Below are 13,209 nucleotides of genomic sequence, written 5' to 3'. Positions count from 1 at the left end.
GCTTCTAAAATGTCTTTGGTAGGTACTCCTCTAAGGTAGGCAGCAGAAGTGGCAGTTGCCCTGGTGGAATGTGGTCTAATGTTACTAGGTACAGGTTTCCCATGTTGTGTGTAGCAGAACTGGATACAGTGTCCTATCCACTTTGAAATGGCCTGCTTTGAAATAGCCTTTCCCTGTGACCCTGCAGCATATGATACAAACAAGTGTTCAGTTTTTCTGAAAGTTTTTATTTTGTCCAAGTAGAAAGATACTTGTCTGTATGTCCAAGGAGTGTAGAAGTCTCTCCCCTTTATTCTGGGGATTTGGATAAAAGGTTGGCAAGTGAATAGTTTGGTTAACAGCCACACTGGATACCACCTTAGGCATAAAAGAAGGGTTTGTTCTTAAAGAAACCCTGTCTTGGTGAAAAATGATGAAAGGCTCCACTGCCATTAGTGCCTGTAGCCGAGACTCTTCATGCTGAGGTTATTGCCAGAAGCAGAACAGTTTTCCATGATACATATTTTAATTCTGCTGAATTGGCTGGCTCAAAAGGAGGTAAAGTGAGTTTTTCCCAAGACAAAATTGAGGTCCCAAGTAGGTGTTGGTGCTCTCCGGGGTGGTCTTATGTTTTTAGCCAGAGGTACTACTTTAGCAATGGATGAGAGAAAATAGGAGGATCTGTGTTGTAATGAGCCAAGATGGCAGAAGCGTGGATCTTGATGGATGAGAAGGATAATCCTTTGTCCAGCATCTGTTACGTATTGTAGTATCTGAGGAATGTTTGGGACAAGAGGGTCAAGGCTTTGAGCCTGGTTCCAGGCACAGAATCTCTTCCACTTTTCTGAATAAGATTTCCTGGTGCTAGGCCTCCTGGCCTCCAAAATGACATCCATAACAGCTTTAGAGAGCGGTGTTGTCTGTTTGGCTAATGAATTTGCCATGCAGCCAGGTTTAAGGTTTTGAGCCGACTGTGCAGAATCTGATTGTTTCGTTGAGTCAGAAGGTGTGGAATTTGAGGCAAAATCCAAGGTGGGCCTTCAGCTAAGTTCTTTAAGATTGGGTACCAATGCTGGCGTGGCCAGTCTGGAGCAATCAGGATCATCTGTGTTTTTTCTTGTCTGGCTTTAAGGAGTACCTTTGAAAGGAGAGGCAGTGGTGGGAAGGCATAAACTTTTAGGCTTTTCCAGCTGAATGAAAGAGCATCCACTTTCCATGCTTGTGTGCGATAAGCCCTTGTGCAGAATTTATGTAGTTGGCAATTCAGTGGGAAGGCAAAAAGATCTATGTCCGGGCACCCCCATTTTTGCGTTATCATGCTGAAGACTTGTGGATTTAATTTCCATTCGTGAGGATCCATGAGGTTTCTGCTTAAGTCGTCTGCCAAAGTATTTTTCTTTCCTGGCAGGAATTGTGCTTGCAGATGAACTTGATAAGTTAAAGCTGTGTTCCACAAGATCGTGGCTTGTCTGCATAGGGGGTAAGGAGGAGTGCCCCCCTTGCTTGTTTATGTACCACATAACTGTGGTGTTGTCTATCTTTAGTAATAATTGTCTTGGATTCAGAAGGTCCTTGAAAGCTGTTAGGGCATTTTGTACAGCCATCATCTCTTTTTGATTGATGTGGAGATGCATTTGGTCTGTGGTCCACTTGCCCTGAATACATTTTCCTGCCATGTGTGCTCCCCAGGCTTAATCCGAAGCATCTGTTGTTAAAGTCTGCCTGGCTGTGGGTAGAGTGAATGGCTGACCCTTGTTGAGGTGACATGCCTGTGCCCATCATCGAAACTCCTGTTGTAGGCAGGGAATTAGTGGTGTTACTGTTTCCAGACTGTGAGAGTGTTGAGTCCAAACACTTTAGGTACCATTGTAATTTCCTCATATGCAGTCTGGCATATGGAATTAATAGTATGCAGGATGCCATGAATCCCAAGGCCTGCAGATTTTTTCTTGCAGGGAGTTGGGACTTTGTTGCCAACAACTGAAAATACTGAGTCAGTTGTCCTTGTTTGTCTGGCGTGAGATAAGCCATCTGGGCCGTTATATTTAAGTTGGCACCCAGGAATATTATCTCTTGTGAGGGCACTAGTTTTTACTTCTTTTCATTTACTGTGTACCCTAGGCAAATTAGCAACCTTTTTACAAATGTCAGATGCTTTAGAATAATGTCCTTGCTCTCTGCTTGAATCAGGCAGTCGTCCAGGTATGGTTGCATTTGAATTCCTTTTTGTCTGCAAAATGCAATTACTGGTGCCAGGCACTTTGTGAAGACCCTGGCTGCAGTAGATAAGCCAAAGGGCAGTGCAAAGAATTGGTAGTGCATTGAACCAGCTATAAATCTGAGGTATCTTCTGCAATTTTGTCCGACAGGGACATGCAGGTATGCCTCTTTGAGGTCCAAAGTAACAAGCCTTCTTGCCCAACATGGGAAGTAGCTGCTGTAGTGTCAACATTTTGAATTTCGGAACATCCAGGTAAGTATTTAGAGTAGAAAGGTCTAATATAGGTCTCCAGGCTTTGTCCTTTCTGGGGACCAGGAAAAGTCTTGAGTAAAATCCTTGTCCTTTTTCCTGCTGTGGCTCTTTTTGAATAGTTCTCATGCCCATGAGGGCTGTAATTTGCTTTTGTGCCTCTGCCCACTGATTTTGTGGCAGGTCTGGCATTCCTTTTAGCCTTGGTAAAGTGTGAAAGTGGAACCTGTAACCTTGAGACACAATATTCAGAACTCATTTGTCTTGGGTGATTGCTTGCCAATTGTGTGAAAAAAGTGCTAGTCTTCCCTCTAAGGGAGCTGCCAAAAGGGGAGAGCTTGGCATTGGAAGGAGGAAGTCATTGGGACAGTTTCCTGTAAGGTTGTGACTTGTCTTCACCTCCTTTTGGGGTTGAAGCACTCCACTGTCATGGTCTGTAAGAGCCTTGGGGCAGAGATCTCTCTCTTGGGCGTCTGTATCTGCCTCTTTGTGGCCTGACACTGGAAAGGACCAATTCTTTGTAGGTCAATTTCTGCTAAATCGAGGTGGCTGTACCTGTAAGAAATCCTTCACTGTTTGCATAGATTTTGCCTTATCCTCCATTTTCTTTAATACCTCCTCTGCCTTAACACCAAATAGAATATCTTGCTGTAAAGGAGCATCCAATAATTTTGCCTTAACATGATCTGGTAACTTTGTTCTTTTAACCAAGCATGCCTTTGAATCAGACATCCTGTAACTGTTGCTCTACAAGAAGCCTCTAATGAATCAGAAAGTACAGTTTTGTACCTACCATAAATGTAGATGTTAGTGTGTATAACCTGCTGCAGTCATCACACTTGGGTTATCCTGCCATCAGGCGGCCCCGCAGTCGGCACAAATTCCAAAGTCTTGGTCCGGCGTTGGTTGCTGTCGCTTCTTCCCTGACGTCAGAGCGCCAGGGGTATATCCGAGGTATCCGACGCCATTTTCTTCAGTTATTCTTGCCCCAGATGTCAGGTGCCCCTAATAGGTAGGCAAAAGAGATACAAGTTCAGCTACTTTAGAGGGGATGGAGGGAGGGCAATCTGGACTGCAGCAGGGTATACGCTCGAAAAATCTACATTTATGGTAGGTACAAAAGCGTACTATGTTCATCGTGTTACCCTGCTGCAGTCATCACAATTGGGTAGAATCCCAAAGCTAAGGATGGGCGGTGGAGTCAAACAGGGTTAGAGGAGGCTAGAAGGCCCTGCAAAACTGCAGTGGCGAAGGCAGCTCTAGTCTTAGAGTAAAGTGGTAAGTGGTAATGTTTGGTGAAGGTGTGAACTGAACTCCAAGTTGCAGCTTCCAGAATATCCTTGGTTGGCACCCCCCTGAGGAAGGCTGTAGATGTAGCTGCTGCCCTGGCAGAGTGGGGCCTTATGGTAGCAGGAACTGGTTTTCCATGGTGGGTGTAGCAAAAACGTATGCAATGTCCTATCAATTTGGAAATGGTTTGTTTTGAGATAGCCTTTCCTTGTGATGCTGTAGGATATGACACAAAAAGCTGGTCAGATTTTCTGAAAACCTTAGTTTTATCCAAGTAGTAACGTAGCTGCCTGTGAATGTCCAAGGAATCCAGGAGTCTTTCTCCTTTGTTCTGTGGATTTGGAAAGAAGGTGGGTAAATGGATGGTTTGATTTAGAGCCACACTGGATGCCACCTTAGGCATAAAGGAGGGGTTAGTTCATAGAGAAACTCTGTCTTGATGAAAAATGAGGAAAGGCTCTACTGCCATTAGTGCCTGAAGTTCTGAAACTCTTCTAGCTGAAGTGATTGCTAGCAGCAGGGCAGTCTTCCATGATATAAACTTTAAGTTAGCTGAGAAAGCTGGTTCAAAAGGAGGTAGCGTGAGTTTTTCCAGAACAAAGTTGAGGTCCCAAGTAGGTGTAGGTGCTCTCCTGGGAGGCCTAATGTTCTTGGCCCCTCTGAGAAACTGCCTTAAAAGTGGATGTGAAAATAAGGGAGGATCCGTGTTGTAGTGAGCAGAAATGGCTGAGGCGTGGATTTTAATAGATGAAAAAGAAAGCCAGTTGTGTAACAATCTCAGTTAGATATTGCAGAATCTGAGGTATGTCAGGTTGAAGGGTATTTTGGCCTTAAGCTTGGTTCCAGGCGCAAAACCTTTTCCATTTGTCTGAGTAGGCTTTCCTGGTGCTGGGTCTCCTGGCCTCCGGAATAACTTCCATAACAGCTTGAGAGAGCGGAGCTGGCTGGTTGCTTAGGTGATTTGCCATGCAGCCAAGTTTAAGGTTTTGAGCTGGCTGTGTAGAATCTGATGGTCTTGCTGTGTGAGCAGGTGGGTAATTTGTGGTAGGACCCATGGTGGGCCCTGGGCCTTATTCCTTAATAGTGGGTACCAGTGCTGGCATGGCCAGTCTGGAGCAATGAGTATCATTCAGGGTCTCTCCATCCTGACTTTCAGTAGCACCTTTGTGAGAAGGGGTAGGGCATATACTGTTAGCATTTTCCAACTGAATGAGAGTGCGTCCACTTTCCAAACTTGCTGGTGAAAAGTACTTGTGCAAAACCTTGTTAGCTGATAGTTTTGAGGGCTGGCAAACAGGTCTATGTCTGGGAGCCCTCATTTTTGAGTTATCATTGCAAATACTTGTGGATCCAGTTTCCACTCGTGGGGATCCATGATGTTTCTGCTTAGGTCGTCTGCCAATGTGTTCTTTTTTCCTGGCAGAAATTGAGCTTGTAATTGAACTTGGTAAGCCAGTGCTGTGTTCCACAAGGTCATTGCCTGCCTGCATAGAGGGTAGGAGTGTGTACCCCCTTGTTTTGTTTATGTACCACATTAGTGTGGTGTTGTCAGCCCTTATGATAAGCTGTACTGAATGCAAGAGGTCCTTGAAGGCTGTCAGAGCATTTTGTACAGCTAGCATTTCTTTTTGATTGATGTGCAGATTCCTTTGATCTGCTGTCCGTAAGCCTTGAACGCACCGTCCTGCCATGTGTGCCCCCCCAGGAATAGTCTGATGCATCTGTTGTCACAGTTTGCCTGGCTGGGGGTAGGGTGAAAGGCTGACCCTTGTTTAGGTGACAAGCCTGTGACCACCATAGAAACTCCTGTTGAAGGCAGGGAATGAGATTTATCATTGTTTCCAAGCTGTGGCTGTGTTGAGTCCATACGCTTTTTAGGTACCATTGTAATTTCCTCATATGCAGTTTTGCAAATGGTATTAGTAGTATGCAAGATGCCATGAAGCCCAAGGCCTGCAGAATTTTTCTTGCAGGGAGGTGGGTCTTTGTTGCCATTGTTCTGAAGTATTGAGTTAATTGTAGTTGTTTGTCTGGCATCAGATAAGCCGTCTGGGCTGTTGTATTCAAGCTGGCACCCAGGAATGTCATAATTTGTGAGGGCACTAGTCTTGATTTCTTTTCATTTACTGTGTACCCTAGGCAACTTAGATGATGTCTTACAAAAGCCAGGTGTTGTATGAGAATGTCCTTGCTTTCTGCTTGGATGAGACAGTCGTCCAGGTATGGGTATATTTGAATTCCTCTCTGTCTGCAGTATGCAATTACTGGTGCCAGGCATTTTGTGAAGACCCTGGGCGCAGTAGATAAGCCAAAGGGCAGTGCAGAGAATTGGTAATGGGTTGAACCTGCAATGAAACGGGGGTATCTCCTGCAATTTTGTCTGATGGGGACATGCAGGTATGCCTCCTTGAGGTCCAACGTTACTAGCCAAGCTTTCTTGCCAAACATGGGAAGAAGCTGTTGTAGTGTTAGCATCTTGAATTTGGGTACTTGCAAGAAGGTGTTTAAGATTGAAAGGTCCAGAATGGGTCTCCAAGCATTGTCCTTTCTGGGGACTAGAAAGAGCCTAGAGTAAAATCCTTGGCCTTGCTCCTGTGTAGGTACCAGTTGAATGGATCTCATGTCCATGAGAGCTGTAATTTGTTTTTGTGCCTCTGCCCATTGATTTTGTGGCAGGTTTGGCATTCCTTTTATCCTTGGCAAGGTGTTGAAATGGAATCTGTATCCGTGTGAGATAATGTCTAGGACCCATTTGTCCTTTGTGACGATGCGCCAGTTGTCTGCAAAAAGTGCTAATTTTCCTCCCAAGGAAGCTGCCAAGAGGGTTTTGCTCGGCAGTTGGAGACATTGTGTTTGCCTTCTAGTGGTTTGGGGCCTGTCTTCTCCTCCCTTCTGTGTTGTAGTGCCCCAATGGCGAGGTTTGTAAGGGGTTTGTGCTTGTCCTCTGCCCCTTTGGCGCCTGTATTTACCCCTCTGTGGTCTGTCAGAAACTGGAAAGGACGAATTTTTTGTTGGCCAATTTCAGCTGAAGCGTGGGGGCTGTACCTGTAAGAAATCTTTGACCATTTGCATAGATTTTGCCTTATCCTCCATTTTCTTTAAAACCTCCTCTGCTTTAACCCAAAATAAAACATCCTGCTGTAAGAGTGCATCCAGTAACTTTGCTTTAACATGATCAGGCAGAGATTGTTCCTTTAACCAAGCATGCCTACGTATAACAGACCCAGTAACAGCTGCTCTAGAGGAAGCTTCCAAGGCATCAAAACCACATTGTAAAGTATGTTTGCCCACCTGTTTAGCTGCATGCAGCAGATCTTGCATTTCCTTGAATTCAGACTGTTGAGGGTGCGTGCCCATCTTTTGTTTTATTTGAGACATTAGGAATTGCTGGTATTTAAGCATGTGAAATTGACAATTTAGTGCTCTCATAGCTAGAGTAGTTGAGGTGTAAACCTTCCCCCACCTATCTAGTGCTCTGGAGTCCCTTTCTGAGGGTACATGATTTTTAGCCATAGAAGCCTTAGCCCCTTTGAGACCCTGGGAGATTGTCTCTTGATCAGCAGCAGGGCTTTTGTAAAGAAATTTGTAAGAGTCAGGCACTCTATAGTATCTATCTGGTTTGGCTGGAACAGGAGGCAGAGAATCTGGATTTAGACTAGATTCTAAGACGACATCATCCACTATGTCCAAAACTGGGAGGATAGCAAGTGGTCTGTGCTGGGGGAGTAAAAGAAACTCTCGGAGCCTTTTCTTTGAGTCAGAGTAGTCCTGACCTTCCCAGTGGAAATGTTCCCTCATGGTGTGTAAGGTTTCCCCAAAGCAGTAGTCTTCAGGGGGAGAAGCTGAGGGAATAGTGTCCTCAGCATCATAATCTTCATAAGGGGGAAAGGAGTAATCCTGTTACTCAGATGAGCCTGAGGAAACAGACACCTGATCAGAGGAGGCATAATCCTCCTCTTGTCTAGTCCTTTTGTCGGGGTGGGGGTGGGGGGGGGACCCCTGATTAAAGAAATCAAATCCTCAGCCATTTTAAGAATATGTTTCTTAGGCATAGGGCCTTGACCTGGAGACTGAAGTGTAGGCTTTTTTGGTTTTAGAGGAGTCTTAAATTTAGCATAAGATTGAATGGTGAGGGTAGTCAGTTTAAAGACACCTTCAGAAACCGAAGGTGTTTCTGCAGCATCGGCTTCCCCTACTGCAATGTCGTCAGAAGGGCCTAAGGAAAATGGCTGCGTCGGACTAGAAATCTCTGCTGGGGGGTCCAATGTGGCCTGGGGATCCAATTCAGTGGTAGCCAGGGGCTGCTTAGGCGCCTCACTGAAAACCGGAGAACTGGCAACCGGGCCAGCCAAGGCCTCGAAGTCTGGCTTGGATCTAGGCTGCCGGTCCTTATCCTTGCGTTTTTTTATGCATGCCGGTAGTCGGTTGCTCCGACGGCATAGTGCAATTAAATTTTCTACCGAAGTGTCGTGCGAAATCAAAACGACGCTTTATAGTTCGCTTATTGAACCTAGCACAAAAGCGACAACCAGTGACGTCGTGGTCTGGGCCTAGGCAAGGTATGCAAAAAAAATGAAAGTCCTTATGAGGTATTTGCTTCCCACAAGAAATGCAATTGTTAACTTTTTCTGACATCGGACTGAGGCAAGAAAAGGTTCCCCAACGTGGTACTTAGCTTTGAAGACTTTGGACTGAAATTCGATTAGAAAATCTCAGGTGTCTGCCAACCGGCACTTGCGAACTGCTTCTGCTTCGGACACCGCACAGCAAGAAAGACTGAAGAAAATGGCGTCGGATGCCTCTGATATACCCCTGGCGCTCTGAAATCAGGGAAGAAGCGACAGGTACAGACACCGGACCAAGACTTTGGAATTCGTGCCGACTGCTGGTCCACCTGACGGCAGGACAACCCAAGTGTGATGACTGCAGCAGGGTAACACGATGAACATCCACATTGCAAAGTATGTTTTCCCACTTGTTCAGCTGCATGCAATAAATCCTGCATTTCCTTATAGTCAGGATGTTCTGCACTTGTACTCATTTTCTGTTTTAACTGAGACATTAAATATTGTTGGTATTTAAGCATGTGAAACTGGCAATTTAAAGCCCTCACTGCTAAAGTTGCAGAAGTGTAAACTTTCTTCCCCCATCTGTCTAATGCTCTAGAATCCCTATTAGAGGGAACTGGATTTTTAGCCGTGGAAGCCTTTACCCCCTTTGGGTCCCTGGGAAACAGTTTCTGGGTCAGCAACAGGGTTTTTTATAAAGAAATTTGTGAGAGTCAGGGACTCTGTAGTACCTGTCTGGCTTGACTGGAGCAGGGGGGCAAGGAATCAGGATTTAAACTGGATTCAGAGAACACATCATCCACAATATCCAACACTGGCGGAATAGCAAGGGGCCTGTGCTGAGGCAATAAAAGAAAGTCTCTGAGCCTTTTCTTGGATTCTGAGTAATCCTGGCCCTCCCAATGAAAATGCTCCATCATGGTATGTAAAGTTTCCATGAAAGAATAATCCTCAGGAGGACAGGCTGAAGGAATTGATTCTTCAGCATCAGAGTCCTAATAGGGGAGTAAAGAGTATCCCTGGTCTGAAGAGGAATCAGAATATATGGAAACCTGATCAGAGGAGTCAGTCTGTGTCCTGCCTAGGCCTTTTATCAGGAGGGGGATGGGAACCCCTGATCAGAGTAAGTCTTCGGCCATTTTGAGCATCTGTTTTTTAGGCATGGAGGCCTGTTCCAGGTGAATGCTGTACTTGCTTCTTTGTCTTTAATGGAGTTTTAGACTTGGCTGTAGTTTTAATGGTAAGTTGTGAAGCTCTGAAAACACCCTCAGAAGCCGATGCCTGCTCAGCGGCTCCAGACCCATCTGAAGGGTTAGTCTCCGTAGGTCCAACACCTTGAGTATCCAGAGGCCTAGGCACCTCCACGTGGGAGTCGGTAGCGGGTGTCAGGGGCAGCGAAAGTGCCTCACTGAGAACCGGCGTACCGGCGACTGGCCTAGAAGTGGCTTCGTAGTCAGTTTTGGACCTCAGATGCCTGTCCTTATCCTTGTCTCCGTGTTTTTTGTGCATTCCGGCCCTCGGTTGTTCCGACGGCATCAGCCAAAGTAATAGCGAGCAAAATCAAACCAATGTTTTATAGTGCGTTTGTTAAATCTAGCACAAAACCGACAACTAGTGACGTCGTGATCTGGGCCTAGGCATGGAATACAGTAAGAACGAAAATCCTTATGAGGTATTTGCTTCCCACAAGAAATACAATACTGACATCGGCAAGAAAAAAAAAAGTTTCCCCAACGGGGTACAAGCTTTATTGAATACTTTGGTTCCGAAATTCGAATTGGATATCTCAGGAGTCGGGAAACCGGCACTTGCGAACTGCTTTTGCTTCGGGCAAGAAAGACTGAAGAAAATGGCATCAGCTGCATCTTGTATACCCCTGACGCACTGACGTCAGGGAGGAAGTGACAGCAACCGACGCCAGACCAAGACTTTGGAACTCTGGCCGACTGCGGGACCGCCTGATGGCAGAATAACCCAAGTGTAATGACTGCAGCAGTGAAACACGATGAACATCTTGACATTCTCAGACAACACAGAATACCTGCAGAAAGGAACAGTATCATCCCAACACTTTCACTATGAATCGTTGAGTTTTAACTTAGTTAGGATCCAACCCACAAAAGCCAAATCAACTCATCTAAAATTCAACTGGTACAGGAAAGTTTTTTTTAAACATGGTGGTAAGTCCCTTGCACCCTTCTGAGCAACTTCCTATATGTGGAGGACAAGACCTACCCCATCTCTCAGACTTTATATAGAAACAACAAAATCACAAAACACAAAGAAAATAAAAATTCCTAAAAGAAAGAAAATCCCTGATGGCGCACACTTGAGATACCATCCTAGCAGTAACCTCCTACTTAAGACCGAGACTGGGGAGCTGAACTCAGCAGATTGAGTCACAGACCAGGAACTCATTGTGATGTAGGGAATTATGAATGCATTTAAATAAATAGGCGTAGCTGCAGTTCATTTCCATCAGACAAGAAAAAAGAAGTTATGTACTCAACATAATGTTCCATCTGAGTAGTTATAATTCATTTTCTGAAACCTCTGGGTATTCGGATCCATATCGGATCAGAGCCGGCAACATTTTTTCAAGCATCTGTTCCAAGCTCCTCCCCTTACTCATAAAAAGCTCACCTCTCCTACCTTCCCTCAGATTGAGTTTGCCACTATCCAAACTATCAGCAACTCAATAACAGCACTAACCTAGAACAGGTTCGGGGGAAGGAGGGCGAGACAGTTGCAGAAAATTAACTACTCAGATGGAACGTTATGGCGAGTACATAAGTGAAGTAAACTACTTCAGATAAAGTTATCTGCAACCTGTGGGATAGAGTCCCCAGCTACCAAAACTCCTGGGAGGCCCTCATGGAAGGATATTCCTGAGCACTGTAGAGCCAAAGGATGCTCTCCCTCTAGAGATCAAATCAAACTTAAAATGAGAAATAAAATGTATGTGACCTTGCCCATATCGCTGCTGCACAGATATCAAGTGAAACCCTAGACCAAAAAGCAGCAGAAGTTGCCATAGATCTGGTAGAATGAGCTTTAACAGGACCAGGGGAGGACAGACCTTTATCCTTATAGACTTGCAGTATACATGTGTAATCCATCTAGCTAAGGAGACCTTGGAAATGGCTTTGCCCAAAAAGGGTCTAGAAAAGGACATGAACAACTGGTTAGACTTACGAAAGGGTTTAGTCCTATGTAAACGGAAACAAAGCTGTCTATGAACATCTAGCAAATGCATCTTATATTCACCCTTGTTCTGAAAATTTGGAAAGAAAACAGGCAGATTAATCATTTGGTTAATATTTGATTAAGAGGCAACTAGACTCCTTGTCCGGAGGGTGGACCAAAGAACCTTCCTGTGCCAGTTCTCTCTTACTGGCAGCTGCACCAAAGCATTCTCCAGGGATCCCTTGTACTAGGCCTGTCCATTTGTGGGAGTTACTGGAGCCGAGGTCACAGAGTCCAAGGCAGAAACTGGTAGCAGGCCCTTAGCTACCAGCTTTGCCTTCCTTTCCTTCAATACCCGAGGGTTGAACCCTACACACACACTACAAGGCAAAGATAGGTGGGGAACACCCAGGCAAATAACAGACAGTGTGGCCATCAGCCGGTGAAAGCTTGTGGCCACACTCGGTGCATTTTTTAAAAGTTGGTTTTGGCTGCTCAGCCATCACCAAAAAACACACTGCCAAAACTAAAACCACTAACACACACGCTAAGGTCAGGTTAGGCCTAAACACTACCGCACAAATTCTAACTTTATTAAACTACTATTTTTTTTTTTTTTTTTTAACAGAAAACCGAACAAAGGGTAGGAAAGGGATGAAAAACGAGTATATACACACACACACACACACACACACACACACACACACACACACACACACACAAAATATATTAGAAAAAGTACCACTTACTACACCCAACTTGGAGCTATAGAGACCACAATGCGTACCCTTGAAGCAGCAAATGAGATCTGAGGGAAGGTAGGAGAAGTGAGGGATTATGGGTAAGGGGGAGGAGCTTGGAGCAGATGCTTGAAAAAATGTTGCTGGCTCGGATCCGACATGGATCCGAATACCCACAGGTTGCAGATAAATGAAGTTAACTACTTCAGATCTAGGGATCAACACAGTATGTTATTAAAAAAAATTGGAACTTAACAGAAACTAGTCTGGAGAGATTGTCAGAAGTTCTCATAGCAAAAAATGGGTAAGGCCGACTTCCAAGCAGATTACATGAGGGGCAATCAATTAAGTGGCACAAACAGCACATGAAAGAAAAATTACATTGTCACTTGTAAGAACCTCAACTAAGTCACAAGATATAAAGGGCAGAAAGTATGACCAGACACAGAACAAATGTTCCAAGAAACGCTGACAGTTAAAAATAAAGGAAAAGGGATTGTAATTTGCTGACACTGTATACCGTACTACTTCTTTTGAAAGCTAGTTATTTTTTAGACTGTACATACTTGTATACACACATCTAACAGATGCATACTTTCAACACAAAGTTTTGCCTGCCTGGTAATTTGATCCACACTAACTTTAACAGTAATTTCCACTTAAGAGCTCTCATCTTCCTCATTTGCTCTAAACCTGACAGGGTAGGCGCTTGTACTGTGGTTTAGATCACTAGTCTCGCTTAAGGTTTATCTCAATTTTTATTTCCTATGTGACTTAACTCTTAACCTGCCATTGTGTTTGCAATTCAGAATATTCCCATACGAGTTGACCCTTTGTTCAGTAATTTGGCAACACATGTAGACAGTAACTTGGTCTTTGTCCATTATGTGTCTACTGTGGCAAGGAAACCATTCTACATTTTGTACTGTGTACAGTCACTGTTCCATTGCACGTGGCCCTCATTAGACCAATCACC

Source organism: Protopterus annectens, chromosome 13.part0 (assembly GCF_019279795.1).
Source record: "Protopterus annectens isolate FY-2018-M chromosome 13.part0, PAN1.0, whole genome shotgun sequence".
Lineage (NCBI taxonomy): Eukaryota > Metazoa > Chordata > Ceratodontiformes > Protopteridae > Protopterus > Protopterus annectens.
The sequence above is the reverse complement of the archived record's forward strand: the minus strand, read 5'-3'. Positions refer to the sequence as shown.